The 14,620-nt window shown below is 36.2% G+C and overlaps 11 pseudogenes; all 11 read right to left on the bottom strand.

The window, feature by feature from the left end:
- Positions 1–282: 282 nt before the first annotated feature.
- LOC145649021 (5S ribosomal RNA) lies at positions 283–401 on the bottom strand (annotated as a pseudogene).
- Positions 402–2,492: 2,091 nt separating this feature from the next.
- LOC145646271 (5S ribosomal RNA) lies at positions 2,493–2,611 on the bottom strand (annotated as a pseudogene).
- A 667-nt stretch (positions 2,612–3,278) lies between these two features.
- Positions 3,279–3,397, bottom strand: LOC145646270 (5S ribosomal RNA; annotated as a pseudogene).
- A 1,105-nt stretch (positions 3,398–4,502) lies between these two features.
- LOC145646269 (5S ribosomal RNA) lies at positions 4,503–4,621 on the bottom strand (annotated as a pseudogene).
- A 1,544-nt stretch (positions 4,622–6,165) lies between these two features.
- On the bottom strand, positions 6,166–6,284 carry LOC145646268 (5S ribosomal RNA; annotated as a pseudogene).
- Positions 6,285–6,950: 666 nt separating this feature from the next.
- On the bottom strand, positions 6,951–7,069 carry LOC145646266 (5S ribosomal RNA; annotated as a pseudogene).
- A 666-nt stretch (positions 7,070–7,735) lies between these two features.
- LOC145646265 (5S ribosomal RNA) lies at positions 7,736–7,854 on the bottom strand (annotated as a pseudogene).
- A 575-nt stretch (positions 7,855–8,429) lies between these two features.
- On the bottom strand, positions 8,430–8,548 carry LOC145646264 (5S ribosomal RNA; annotated as a pseudogene).
- A 1,105-nt stretch (positions 8,549–9,653) lies between these two features.
- On the bottom strand, positions 9,654–9,772 carry LOC145648835 (5S ribosomal RNA; annotated as a pseudogene).
- A 2,422-nt stretch (positions 9,773–12,194) lies between these two features.
- On the bottom strand, positions 12,195–12,313 carry LOC145646262 (5S ribosomal RNA; annotated as a pseudogene).
- A 1,543-nt stretch (positions 12,314–13,856) lies between these two features.
- Positions 13,857–13,975, bottom strand: LOC145647968 (5S ribosomal RNA; annotated as a pseudogene).
- Between the last annotated feature and the right edge of the window lie 645 nt (positions 13,976–14,620).

Here is a 14,620-nt window from a genome sequence, read left to right as displayed (position 1 = left end):
AATCACTGCACTTCACATCCTAGCATGTCATCTTGAAAGTAAATTAAAGTGATGCAAGAGAAGCTTACAGCATCTCGTAGTCCAAGGTGCTAACAGATAGATTTTTGAGGAATCACTGCACTTCACATTCAGGCATGTGAGTTGGAGAGTAAATGAAAGTGATGCAAAAAAAACTTACAGCATCTGCTATTCCCAGGTGCTAACAGATAGTTTTTTTTATTAATCACTGCACTTCACATTTGAGCATGTCAGCATGAAAGTAAATTAAAGTGATGCAAGAAAAGCTTACAGCACCTGGTATTCCTAGGTAGGGTCCCACCTCAGTACTATTCAGGCCCAAACTTGCTTAGCTTCCAAGGTCAGATGAGATTGGGCGTTCTCAAGCTGGTGTGGACGTAAGCCTTAAACACTTACTCAAATTGCCTAATCATAGCAAATATGATCAAAGACCAATCTGACAATTTTTTTTATTAATCCCTGCACTTGACATTCTAGAATGTTATCTTGAATGTAATTAAATGATGCAATAAAAGCTTACAATACGGAGCTGGTATACTGAGGCACTAATTATTCACTGCACTTCAAATTTGAACATGATAGATTGAACATAAATTAAAGGGATGCAAACAATCTTACAGCACCTGCTATTCCCTGGTACTAAAATATTTCTATTTAATCTGTACACTTCACATACAAGCTTGTCAGTTGCAGATTAAAGTAAAGTGATGCAACAAAAACTTACAGCATCTGCTATTCCCAGGTGCTAACAGATAGTTTTTTTTAATGAATCACTGCATTTCACATCCTAGCATGTCATCTTGACAGTAAATTAAAGTGATGCAAGAGAAGCTTACAGCATCTCGTAGTCCAATGTGCTAACATATAGTTTTTTGATGAATCACTGCACTTCACATTCAGGCATGTGAGTTGGAGAGTAAATGAAAGTGATGCAAAAAAAACTTACAGCATCTGCTATTCCCAGGTGCTAACAGATAGTTTGAGTTAATTATTCACTGCACTTCAAATTTGAACATGATAGCTTGAACATAAATTAAAGGGATGCAATACAATCTTACAGCACCTGCTATTCCCTGGTACTAAAATATTTCTATTTAATCTGTACACTTCACATACAAGCTTGTCAGTTGCAGATTAAAGTAAAGTGATGCAACAAAAACTTACAGCACCTGCTATTCCCTGGTACTAAAATATTTCTATTTAATCTGTAAACTTCACATACAAGCTTGTCAGTTGCAGATTAAAGTAAAGTGATGCAACAAAAACTTACAGCATCTGCTATTCCCAGGTGCTAACAGATAGTTTTTTTAATTAATCACTGCATTTCACATCCTAGCATGTCATCTTGACAGTAAATTAAAGTGATGCAAGAGAAGCTTACAGCATCTCGTAGTCCAATGTGCTAACATATAGTTTTGTGATGAATCACTGCACTTCACATTCAGGCATGTGAGTTGGAGAGTAAATGAAAGTGATGCAAAAAAAAACTTACAGCATCTGCTATTCCCAGGTGCTAACAGATAGTTTGAGTTAATTATTCATTGCACTTCAAATTTGAACATGATAGCTTGAACATAAATTAAAGGGATGCAATACAATCTTACAGCACCTGCTATTCCCTGGTACTAAAATATTTCTATTTAATCTGTACACTTCACATACAAGCTTGTCAGTTGCAGATTAAAGTAAAGTGATGCAACAAAAACTTACAGCATCTGCTATTCCCAGGTGCTAACAGATAGTTTTTTTAATTAATCACTGCATTTCACATCCTAGCATGTCATCTTGACAGTAAATTAAAGTGATGCAAGAGAAGCTTACAGCATCTCGTAGTCCAATGTGCTAACATATAGTTTTTTGATGAATCACTGCACTTCACATTCAGGCATGTGAGTTGGAGAGTAAATGAAAGTGATGCAAAAAAAACTTACAGCATCTGCTATTCCCAGGTGCTAACAGATAGTTTGAGTTAATTATTCACTGCACTTCAAATTTGAACATGATAGCTTGAACATAAATTAAAGGGATGCAATACAATCTTACAGCACCTGCTATTCCCTGGTACTAAAATATTTCTATTTAATCTGTACACTTCACATACAAGCTTGTCAGTTGCAGATTAAAGTAAAGTGATGCAACAAAAACTTACAGCATTTGCTATTCCCAGGTGCTAACAGATAGTTTTTTTAATTAATCACTGCACTTCACATCCTAGCATGTCATCTTGAAAGTAAATTAAAGTGATGCAAGAGAAGCTTACAGCATCTCGTAGTCCAAGGTGCTAACAGATAGATTTTTGAGGAATCACTGCACTTCACATTCAGGCATGTGAGTTGGAGAGTAAATGAAAGTGATGCAAAAAAAACTTACAGCATCTGCTATTCCCAGGTGCTAACAGATAGTTTTTTTTATTAATCACTGCACTTCACATTTGAGCATGTCAGCTTGAAAGTAAATTAAAGTGATGCAAGAAAAGCTTACAGCACCTGGTATTCCTAGGTAGGGTCCCACCTCAGTACTATTCAGGCCCAAACTTGCTTAGCTTCCAAGGTCAGATGAGATTGGGCGTTCTCAAGCTGGTGTGGCCGTAAGCCTTAAACACTTACTCAAATTGCCTAATCATAGCAAATATGATCAAAGACCAATCTGACAATTTTTTTTATTAATCCCTGCACTTGACATTCTAGAATGTTATCTTGAATGTAATTAAATGATGCAATAAAAGCTTACAATACGGAGCTGGTATACTGAGGCACTAATTATTCACTGCACTTCAAATTTGAACATGATAGATTGAACATAAATTAAAGGGATGCAAACAATCTTACAGCACCTGCTATTCCCTGGTACTAAAATATTTCTATTTAATCTGTACACTTCACATACAAGCTTGTCAGTTGCAGATTAAAGTAAAGTGATGCAACAAAAACTTACAGCATTTGCTATTCCCAGGTGCTAACAGATAGTTTTTTTAATTAATCACTGCACTTCACATCCTAGCATGTCATCTTGAAAGTAAATTAAAGTGATGCAAGAGAAGCTTACAGCATCTCGTAGTCCAAGGTGCTAACAGATAGATTTTTGAGGAATCACTGCACTTCACATTCAGGCATGTGAGTTGGAGAGTAAATGAAAGTGATGCAAAAAAAACTTACAGCATCTGCTATTCCCAGGTGCTAACAGATAGTTTTTTTAAATTAATCACTGCACTTCACATTTGAGCATGTCAGCTTGAAAGTAAATTAAAGTGATGCAAGAAAAGCTTACAGCACCTGGTATTCCTAGGTAGGGTCCCACCTCAGTACTATTCAGGCCCAAACTTGCTTAGCTTCCAAGGTCAGATGAGATTGGGCGTTCTCAAGCTGGTGTGGCCGTAAGCCTTAAACACTTACTCAAATTGCCTAATCATAGCAATTATGATCAAAGACCAATCTGACAATTTTTTTTATTAATCCCTGCACTTGACATTCTAGAATGTTATCTTGAATGTAATTAAATGATGCAATAAAAGCTTACAATACGGAGCTGGTATACGGAGGCACTAATTATTCACTGCACTTCAAATTTGAACATGATAGCTTGAACATAAATTAAAGGGATGCAAACAATCTTACAGCACCTGCTATTCCCTGGTACTAAAATATTTCTATTTAATCTGTACACTTCACATACAAGCTTGTCAGTTGCAGATTAAAGTAAAGTGATGCAACAAAAACTTACAGCATCTGCTATTCCCAGGTGCTAACAGATAGTTTTTTTAATTAATCACTGCATTTCACATCCTAGCATGTCATCTTGACAGTAAATTAAAGTGATGCAAGAGAAGCTTACAGCATCTCGTAGTCCAATGTGCTAACATATAGTTTTGTGATGAATCACTGCACTTCACATTCAGGCATGTGAGTTGGAGAGTAAATGAAAGTGATGCAAAAAAAACTTACAGCATCTGCTATTCCCAGGTGCTAACAGATAGTTTGAGTTAATTATTCACTGCACTTCAAATTTGAACATGATAGCTTGAACATAAATTAAAGGGATGCAATACAATCTTACAGCACCTGCTATTCCCTGGTACTAAAATATTTCTATTTAATCTGTACACTTCACATACAAGCTTGTCAGTTGCAGATTAAAGTAAAGTGATGCAACAAAAACTTACAGCATTTGCTATTCCCAGGTGCTAACAGATAGTTTTTTTAATTAATCACTGCACTTCACATCCTAGCATGTCATCTTGAAAGTAAATTAAAGTGATGCAAGAGAAGCTTACAGCATCTCGTAGTCCAAGGTGCTAACAGATAGATTTTTGAGGAATCACTGCACTTCACATTCAGGCATGTGAGTTGGAGAGTAAATGAAAGTGATGCAAAAAAAACTTACAGCATCTGCTATTCCCAGGTGCTAACAGATAGTTTTTTTTATTAATCACTGCACTTCACATTTGAGCATGTCAGCTTGAAAGTAAATTAAAGTGATGCAAGAAAAGCTTACAGCACCTGGTATTCCTAGGTAGGGTCCCACCTCAGTACTATTCAGGCCCAAACTTGCTTAGCTTCCAAGGTCAGATGAGATTGGGCGTTCTCAAGCTGGTGTGGCCGTAAGCCTTAAACACTTACTCAAATTGCCTAATCATAGCAAATATGATCAAAGACCAATCTGACAATTTTTTTTATTAATCCCTGCACTTGACATTCTAGAATGTTATCTTGAATGTAATTAAATGATGCAATAAAAGCTTACAATACGGAGCTGGTATACGGAGGCACTAATTATTCACTGCACTTCAAATTTGAACATGATAGCTTGAACATAAATTAAAGGGATGCAAACAATCTTACAGCACCTGCTATTCCCTGGTACTAAAATATTTCTATTTAATCTGTACACTTCACATACAAGCTTGTCAGTTGCAGATTAAAGTAAAGTGATGCAACAAAAACTTACAGCATCTGCTATTCCCAGGTGCTAACAGATAGTTTTTTTAATTAATCACTGCATTTCACATCCTAGCATGTCATCTTGACAGTAAATTAAAGTGATGCAAGAGAAGCTTACAGCATCTCGTAGTCCAATGTGCTAACATATAGTTTTTTGATGAATCACTGCACTTCACATTCAGGCATGTGAGTTGGAGAGTAAATGAAAGTGATGCAAAAAAAACTTACAGCATCTGCTATTCCCAGGTGCTAACAGATAGTTTGAGTTAATTATTCATTGCACTTCAAATTTGAACATGATAGCTTGAACATAAATTAAAGGGATGCAATACAATCTTACAGCACCTGCTATTCCCTGGTACTAAAATATTTCTATTTAATCTGTACACTTCACATACAAGCTTGTCAGTTGCAGATTAAAGTAAAGTGATGCAACAAAAACTTACAGCATCTGCTATTCCCAGGTGCTAACAGATCGTTTTTTTAATTAATCACTGCATTTCACATCCTAGCATGTCATCTTGACAGTAAATTAAAGTGATGCAAGAGAAGCTTACAGCATCTCGTAGTCCAATGTGCTAACATATAGTTTTTTGATGAATCACTGCACTTCACATTCAGGCATGTGAGTTGGAGAGTAAATGAAAGTGATGCAAAAAAAACTTACAGCATCTGCTATTCCCAGGTGCTAACAGATAGTTTGAGTTAATTATTCACTGCACTTCAAATTTGAACATGATAGCTTGAACATAAATTAAAGGGATGCAATACAATCTTACAGCACCTGCTATTCCCTGGTACTAAAATATTTCTATTTAATCTGTACACTTCACATACAAGCTTGTCAGTTGCAGATTAAAGTAAAGTGATGCAACAAAAACTTACAGCATTTGCTATTCCCAGGTGCTAACAGATAGTTTTTTTAATTAATCACTGCACTTCACATCCTAGCATGTCATCTTGAAAGTAAATTAAAGTGATGCAAGAGAAGCTTACAGCATCTCGTAGTCCAAGGTGCTAACAGATAGATTTTTGAGGAATCACTGCACTTCACATTCAGGCATGTGAGTTGGAGAGTAAATGAAAGTGATGCAAAAAAAACTTACAGCATCTGCTATTCCCAGGTGCTAACAGATAGTTTTTTTTATTAATCACTGCACTTCACATTTGAGCATGTCAGCTTGAAAGTAAATTAAAGTGATGCAAGAAAAGCTTACAGCACCTGGTATTCCTAGGTAGGGTCCCACCTCAGTACTATTCAGGCCCAAACTTGCTTAGCTTCCAAGGTCAGATGAGATTGGGCGTTCTCAAGCTGGTGTGGCCGTAAGCCTTAAACACTTACTCAAATTGCCTAATCATAGCAAATATGATCAAAGACCAATCTGACAATTTTTTTTATTAATCCCTGCACTTGACATTCTAGAATGTTATCTTGAATGTAATTAAATGATGCAATAAAAGCTTACAATACGGAGCTGGTATACGGAGGCACTAATTATTCACTGCACTTCAAATTTGAACATGATAGATTGAACATAAATTAAAGGGATGCAAACAATCTTACAGCACCTGCTATTCCCTGGTACTAAAATATTTCTATTTAATCTGTACACTTCACATACAAGCTTGTCAGTTGCAGATTAAAGTAAAGTGATGCAACAAAAACTTACAGCATTTGCTATTCCCAGGTGCTAACAGATAGTTTTTTTAATTAATCACTGCACTTCACATCCTAGCATGTCATCTTGAAAGTAAATTAAAGTGATGCAAGAGAAGCTTACAGCATCTCGTAGTCCAAGGTGCTAACAGATAGATTTTTGAGGAATCACTGCACTTCACATTCAGGCATGTGAGTTGGAGAGTAAATGAAAGTGATGCAAAAAAAACTTACAGCATCTGCTATTCCCAGGTGCTAACAGATAGTTTTTTTTATTAATCACTGCACTTCACATTTGAGCATGTCAGCTTGAAAGTAAATTAAAGTGATGCAAGAAAAGCTTACAGCACCTGGTATTCCTAGGTAGGGTCCCACCTCAGTACTATTCAGGCCCAAACTTGCTTAGCTTCCAAGGTCAGATGAGATTGGGCGTTCTCAAGCTGGTGTGGCCGTAAGCCTTAAACACTTACTCAAATTGCCTAATCATAGCAAATATGATCAAAGACCAATCTGACAATTTTTTTTATTAATCCCTGCACTTGACATTCTAGAATGTTATCTTGAATGTAATTAAATGATGCAATAAAAGCTTACAATACGGAGCTGGTATACTGAGGCACTAATTATTCACTGCACTTCAAATTTGAACATGATAGATTGAACATAAATTAAAGGGATGCAAACAATCTTACAGCACCTGCTATTCCCTGGTACTAAAATATTTCTATTTAATCTGTACACTTCACATACAAGCTTGTCAGTTGCAGATTAAAGTAAAGTGATGCAACAAAAACTTACAGCATTTGCTATTCCCAGGTGCTAACAGATAGTTTTTTTAATTAATCACTGCACTTCACATCCTAGCATGTCATCTTGAAAGTAAATTAAAGTGATGCAAGAGAAGCTTACAGCATCTCGTAGTCCAAGGTGCTAACAGATAGATTTTTGAGGAATCACTGCACTTCACATTCAGGCATGTGAGTTGGAGAGTAAATGAAAGTGATGCAAAAAAAACTTACAGCATCTGCTATTCCCAGGTGCTAACAGATAGTTTTTTTTATTAATCACTGCACTTCACATTTGAGCATGTCAGCTTGAAAGTAAATTAAAGTGATGCAAGAAAAGCTTACAGCACCTGGTATTCCTAGGTAGGGTCCCACCTCAGTACTATTCAGGCCCAAACTTGCTTAGCTTCCAAGGTCAGATGAGATTGGGCGTTCTCAAGCTGGTGTGGCCGTAAGCCTTAAACACTTACTCAAATTGCCTAATCATAGCAAATATGATCAAAGACCAATCTGACAATTTTTTTTATTAATCACTGCATTTCACATCCTAGCATGTCATCTTGACAGTAAATTAAAGTGATGCAAGAGAAGCTTACAGCATCTCGTAGTCCAATGTGCTAACATATAGTTTTTTGATGAATCACTGCACTTCACATTCAGGCATGTGAGTTGGAGAGTAAATGAAAGTGATGCAAAAAAAACTTACAGCATCTGCTATTCCCAGGTGCTAACAGATAGTTTTTTTAATTAATCACTGCACTTCACATCCTAGCATGTCATCTTGAAAGTAAATTAAAGTGATGCAAGAGAAGCTTACAGCATCTCGTAGTCCAAGGTGCTAACAGATAGATTTTTGAGGAATCACTGCACTTCACATTCAGGCATGTGAGTTGGAGAGTAAATGAAAGTGATGCAAAAAAAAACTTACAGCATCTGCTATTCCCAGGTGCTAACAGATAGTTTTTTTTATTAATCACTGCACTTCACATTTGAGCATGTCAGCTTGAAAGTAAATTAAAGTGATGCAAGAAAAGCTTACAGCACCTGGTATTCCTAGGTAGGGTCCCACCTCAGTACTATTCAGGCCCAAACTTGCTTAGCTTCCAAGGTCAGATGAGATTGGGCGTTCTCAAGCTGGTGTGGCCGTAAGCCTTAAACACTTACTCAAATTGCCTAATCATAGCAAATATGATCAAAGACCAATCTGACAATTTTTTTTATTAATCCCTGCACTTGACATTCTAGAATGTTATCTTGAATGTAATTAAATGATGCAATAAAAGCTTACAATACGGAGCTGGTATACGGAGGCACTAATTATTCACTGCACTTCAAATTTGAACATGATAGCTTGAACATAAATTAAAGGGATGCAAACAATCTTACAGCACCTGCTATTCCCTGGTACTAAAATATTTCTATTTAATCTGTACACTTCACATACAAGCTTGTCAGTTGCAGATTAAAGTAAAGTGATGCAACAAAAACTTACAGCATCTGCTATTCCCAGGTGCTAACAGATAGTTTTTTTAATTAATCACTGCATTTCACATCCTAGCATGTCATCTTGACAGTAAATTAAAGTGATGCAAGAGAAGCTTACAGCATCTCGTAGTCCAATGTGCTAACATATAGTTTTGTGATGAATCACTGCACTTCACATTCAGGCATGTGAGTTGGAGAGTAAATGAAAGTGATGCAAAAAAAACTTACAGCATCTGCTATTCCCAGGTGCTAACAGATAGTTTGAGTTAATTATTCACTGCACTTCAAATTTGAACATGATAGCTTGAACATAAATTAAAGGGATGCAATACAATCTTACAGCACCTGCTATTCCCTGGTACTAAAATATTTCTATTTAATCTGTACACTTCACATACAAGCTTGTCAGTTGCAGATTAAAGTAAAGTGATGCAACAAAAACTTACAGCATTTGCTATTCCCAGGTGCTAACAGATAGTTTTTTTAATTAATCACTGCACTTCACATCCTAGCATGTCATCTTGAAAGTAAATTAAAGTGATGCAAGAGAAGCTTACAGCATCTCGTAGTCCAAGGTGCTAACAGATAGATTTTTGAGGAATCACTGCACTTCACATTCAGGCATGTGAGTTGGAGAGTAAATGAAAGTGATGCAAAAAAAACTTACAGCATCTGCTATTCCCAGGTGCTAACAGATAGTTTTTTTTATTAATCACTGCACTTCACATTTGAGCATGTCAGCTTGAAAGTAAATTAAAGTGATGCAAGAAAAGCTTACAGCACCTGGTATTCCTAGGTAGGGTCCCACCTCAGTACTATTCAGGCCCAAACTTGCTTAGCTTCCAAGGTCAGATGAGATTGGGCGTTCTCAATCTGGTGTGGCCGTAAGCCTTAAACACTTACTCAAATTGCCTAATCATAGCAAATATGATCAAAGACCAATCTGACAATTTTTTTTATTAATCCCTGCACTTGACATTCTAGAATGTTATCTTGAATGTAATTAAATGATGCAATAAAAGCTTACAATACGGAGCTGGTATACGGAGGCACTAATTATTCACTGCACTTCAAATTTGAACATGATAGCTTGAACATAAATTAAAGGGATGCAAACAATCTTACAGCACCTGCTATTCCCTGGTACTAAAATATTTCTATTTAATCTGTACACTTCACATACAAGCTTGTCAGTTGCAGATTAAAGTAAAGTGATGCAACAAAAACTTACAGCATCTGCTATTCCCAGGTGCTAACAGATAGTTTTTTTAATTAATCACTGCATTTCACATCCTAGCATGTCATCTTGACAGTAAATTAAAGTGATGCAAGAGAAGCTTACAGCATCTCGTAGTCCAATGTGCTAACATATAGTTTTTTGATGAATCACTGCACTTCACATTCAGGCATGTGAGTTGGAGAGTAAATGAAAGTGATGCAAAAAAAACTTACAGCATCTGCTATTCCCAGGTGCTAACAGATAGTTTGAGTTAATTATTCATTGCACTTCAAATTTGAACATGATAGTTTGAACATAAATTAAAGGGATGCAATACAATCTTACAGCACCTGCCATTCCCTGGTACTAAAATATTTCTATTTAATCTGTACACTTCACAAACAAGCTTGTCAGTTGCAGATTAAAGTAAAGTGATGCAACAAAAACTTACAGCATCTGCTATTCCCAGGTGCTAACAGATAGTTTTTTTAATTAATCACTGCATTTCACATCCTAGCATGTCATCTTGACAGTAAATTAAAGTGATGCAAGAGAAGCTTACAGCATCTCGTAGTCCAATGTGCTAACATATAGTTTTTTGATGAATCACTGCACTTCACATTCAGGCATGTGAGTTGGAGAGTAAATGAAAGTGATGCAAAAAAAACTTACAGCATCTGCTATTCCCAGGTGCTAACAGATAGTTTGAGTTAATTATTCACTGCACTTCAAATTTGAACATGATAGCTTGAACATAAATTAAAGGGATGCAATACAATCTTACAGCACCTGCTATTCCCTGGTACTAAAATATTTCTATTTAATCTGTACACTTCACATACAAGCTTGTCAGTTGCAGATTAAAGTAAAGTGATGCAACAAAAACTTACAGCATCTGCTATTCCCAGGTGCTAACAGATAGTTTTTTTAATTAATCACTGCATTTCACATCCTAGCATGTCATCTTGACAGTAAATTAAAGTGATGCAAGAGAAGCTTACAGCATCTCGTAGTCCAATGTGCTAACATATAGTTTTTTGATGAATCACTGCACTTCACATTCAGGCATGTGAGTTGGAGAGTAAATGAAAGTGATGCAAAAAAAACTTACAGCATCTGCTATTCCCAGGTGCTAACAGATAGTTTGAGTTAATTATTCATTGCACTTCAAATTTGAACATGATAGTTTGAACATAAATTAAAGGGATGCAATACAATCTTACAGCACCTGCCATTCCCTGGTACTAAAATATTTCTATTTAATCTGTACACTTCACAAACAAGCTTGTCAGTTGCAGATTAAAGTAAAGTGATGCAACAAAAACTTACAGCATCTGCTATTCCCAGGTGCTAACAGATAGTTTTTTTAATTAATCACTGCATTTCACATCCTAGCATGTCATCTTGACAGTAAATTAAAGTGATGCAAGAGAAGCTTACAGCATCTCGTAGTCCAATGTGCTAAAATATAGTTTTTTGATGAATCACTGCACTTCACATTCAGGCATGTGAGTTGGAGAGTAAATGAAAGTGATGCAAAAAAAACTTACAGCATCTGCTATTCCCAGGTGCTAACAGATAGTTTGAGTTAATTATTCACTGCACTTCAAATTTGAACATGATAGCTTGAACATAAATTAAAGGGATGCAATACAATCTTACAGCACCTGCTATTCCCTGGTACTAAAATATTTCTATTTAATCTGTACACTTCACATACAAGCTTGTCAGTTGCAGATTAAAGTAAAGTGATGCAACAAAAACTTACAGCATTTGCTATTCCCAGGTGCTAACAGATAGTTTTTTTAATTAATCACTGCACTTCACATCCTAGCATGTCATCTTGAAAGTAAATTAAAGTGATGCAAGAGAAGCTTACAGCATCTCGTAGTCCAAGGTGCTAACAGATAGATTTTTGAGGAATCACTGCACTTCACATTCAGGCATGTGAGTTGGAGAGTAAATGAAAGTGATGCAAAAAAAACTTACAGCATCTGCTATTCCCAGGTGCTAACAGATAGTTTTTTTTATTAATCACTGCACTTCACATTTGAGCATGTCAGCTTGAAAGTAAATTAAAGTGATGCAAGAAAAGCTTACAGCACCTGGTATTCCTAGGTAGGGTCCCACCTCAGTACTATTCAGGCCCAAACTTGCTTAGCTTCCAAGGTCAGATGAGATTGGGCGTTCTCAAGCTGGTGTGGCCGTAAGCCTTAAACACTTACTCAAATTGCCTAATCATAGCAAATATGATCAAAGACCAATCTGACAATTTTTTTTATTAATCCCTGCACTTGACATTCTAGAATGTTATCTTGAATGTAATTAAATGATGCAATAAAAGATTACAATACGGAGCTGGTATACTGAGGCACTAATTATTCACTGCACTTCAAATTTGAACATGATAGATTGAACATAAATTAAAGGGATGCAAACAATCTTACAGCACCTGCTATTCCCTGGTACTAAAATATTTCTATTTAATCTGTACACTTCACATACAAGCTTGTCAGTTGCAGATTAAAGTAAAGTGATGCAACAAAAACTTACAGCATCTGCTATTCCCAGGTGCTAACAGATAGTTTTTTTTAATTAATCACTGCATTTCACATCCTAGCATGTCATCTTGACAGTAAATTAAAGTGATGCAAGAGAAGCTTACAGCATCTCGTAGTCCAATGTGCTAACATATAGTTTTTTGATGAATCACTGCACTTCACATTCAGGCATGTGAGTTGGAGAGTAAATGAAAGTGATGCAAAAAAAACTTACAGCATCTGCTATTCCCAGGTGCTAACAGATAGTTTGAGTTAATTATTCACTGCACTTCAAATTTGAACATGATAGCTTGAACATAAATTAAAGGGATGCAATACAATCTTACAGCACCTGCTATTCCCTGGTACTAAAATATTTCTATTTAATCTGTACACTTCACATACAAGCTTGTCAGTTGCAGATTAAAGTAAAGTGATGCAACAAAAACTTACAGCATTTGCTATTCCCAGGTGCTAACAGATAGTTTTTTTAATTAATCACTGCACTTCACATCCTAGCATGTCATCTTGAAAGTAAATTAAAGTGATGCAAGAGAAGCTTACAGCATCTCGTAGTCCAAGGTGCTAACAGATAGATTTTTGAGGAATCACTGCACTTCACATTCAGGCATGTGAGTTGGAGAGTAAATGAAAGTGATGCAAAAAAAACTTACAGCATCTGCTATTCCCAGGTGCTAACAGATAGTTTGAGTTAATTATTCACTGCACTTCAAATTTGAACATGATAGCTTGAACATAAATTAAAGGGATGCAATACAATCTTACAGCACCTGCTATTCCCTGGTACTAAAATATTTCTATTTAATCTGTACACTTCACATACAAGCTTGTCAGTTGCAGATTAAAGTAAAGTGATGCAACAAAAACTTACAGCATTTGCTATTCCCAGGTGCTAACAGATAGTTTTTTTAATTAATCACTGCACTTCACATCCTAGCATGTCATCTTGAAAGTAAATTAAAGTGATGCAAGAGAAGCTTACAGCATCTCGTAGTCCAAGGTGCTAACAGATAGATTTTTGAGGAATCACTGCACTTCACATTCAGGCATGTGAGTTGGAGAGTAAATGAAAGTGATGCAAAAAAAACTTACAGCATCTGCTATTCCCAGGTGCTAACAGATAGTTTTTTTATTAATCACTGCACTTCACATTTGAGCATGTCAGCTTGAAAGTAAATTAAGTGATGCAAGAAAAGCTTACAGCACCTGGTATTCCTAGGTAGGGTCCCACCTCAGTACTATTCAGGCCCAAACTTGCTTAGCTTCCAAGGTCAGATGAGATTGGGCGTTCTCAAGCTGGTGTCGCCGTAAGCCTTAAACACTTACTCAAATTGCCTAATCATAGCAAATATGATCAAAGCCCAATCTGACAATTTTTTTTATTAATCCCTGCACTTGACATTCTAGAATGTTATCTTGAATGTAATTAAATGATGCAATAAAAGCTTACAATACGGAGCTGGTATACGGAGGCACTAATTATTCACTGCACTTCAAATTTGAACATGATAGCTTGAACATAAATTAAAGGGATGCAAACAATCTTACAGCACCTGCTATTCCCTGGTACTAAAATATTTCTATTTAATCTGTACACTTCACATACAAGCTTGTCAGTTGCAGATTAAAGTAAAGTGATGCAACAAAAACTTACAGCATCTGCTATTCCCAGGTGCTAACAGATAGTTTTTTTAATTAATCACTGCATTTCACATCCTAGCATGTCATCTTGACAGTAAATTAAAGTGATGCAAGAGAAGCTTACAGCATCTCGTAGTCCAATGTGCTAACATATAGTTTTTTGATGAATCACTGCACTTCACATTCAGGCATGTGAGTTGGAGAGTAAATGAAAGTGATGCAAAAAAAACTTACAGCATCTGCTATTCCCAGGTGCTAACAGATAGTTTGAGTTAATTATTCATTGCACTTCAAATTTGAACATGATAGTTTGAACA

This window comes from Electrophorus electricus, chromosome 13 (genome assembly GCF_041902795.1).
Source record: "Electrophorus electricus isolate QZ-2024a chromosome 13, ASM4190279v1, whole genome shotgun sequence".
NCBI classification, from domain to species: Eukaryota; Metazoa; Chordata; class Actinopteri; order Gymnotiformes; family Gymnotidae; genus Electrophorus; species Electrophorus electricus.
This window is presented reverse-complemented; position numbering and strand designations above follow the sequence as displayed.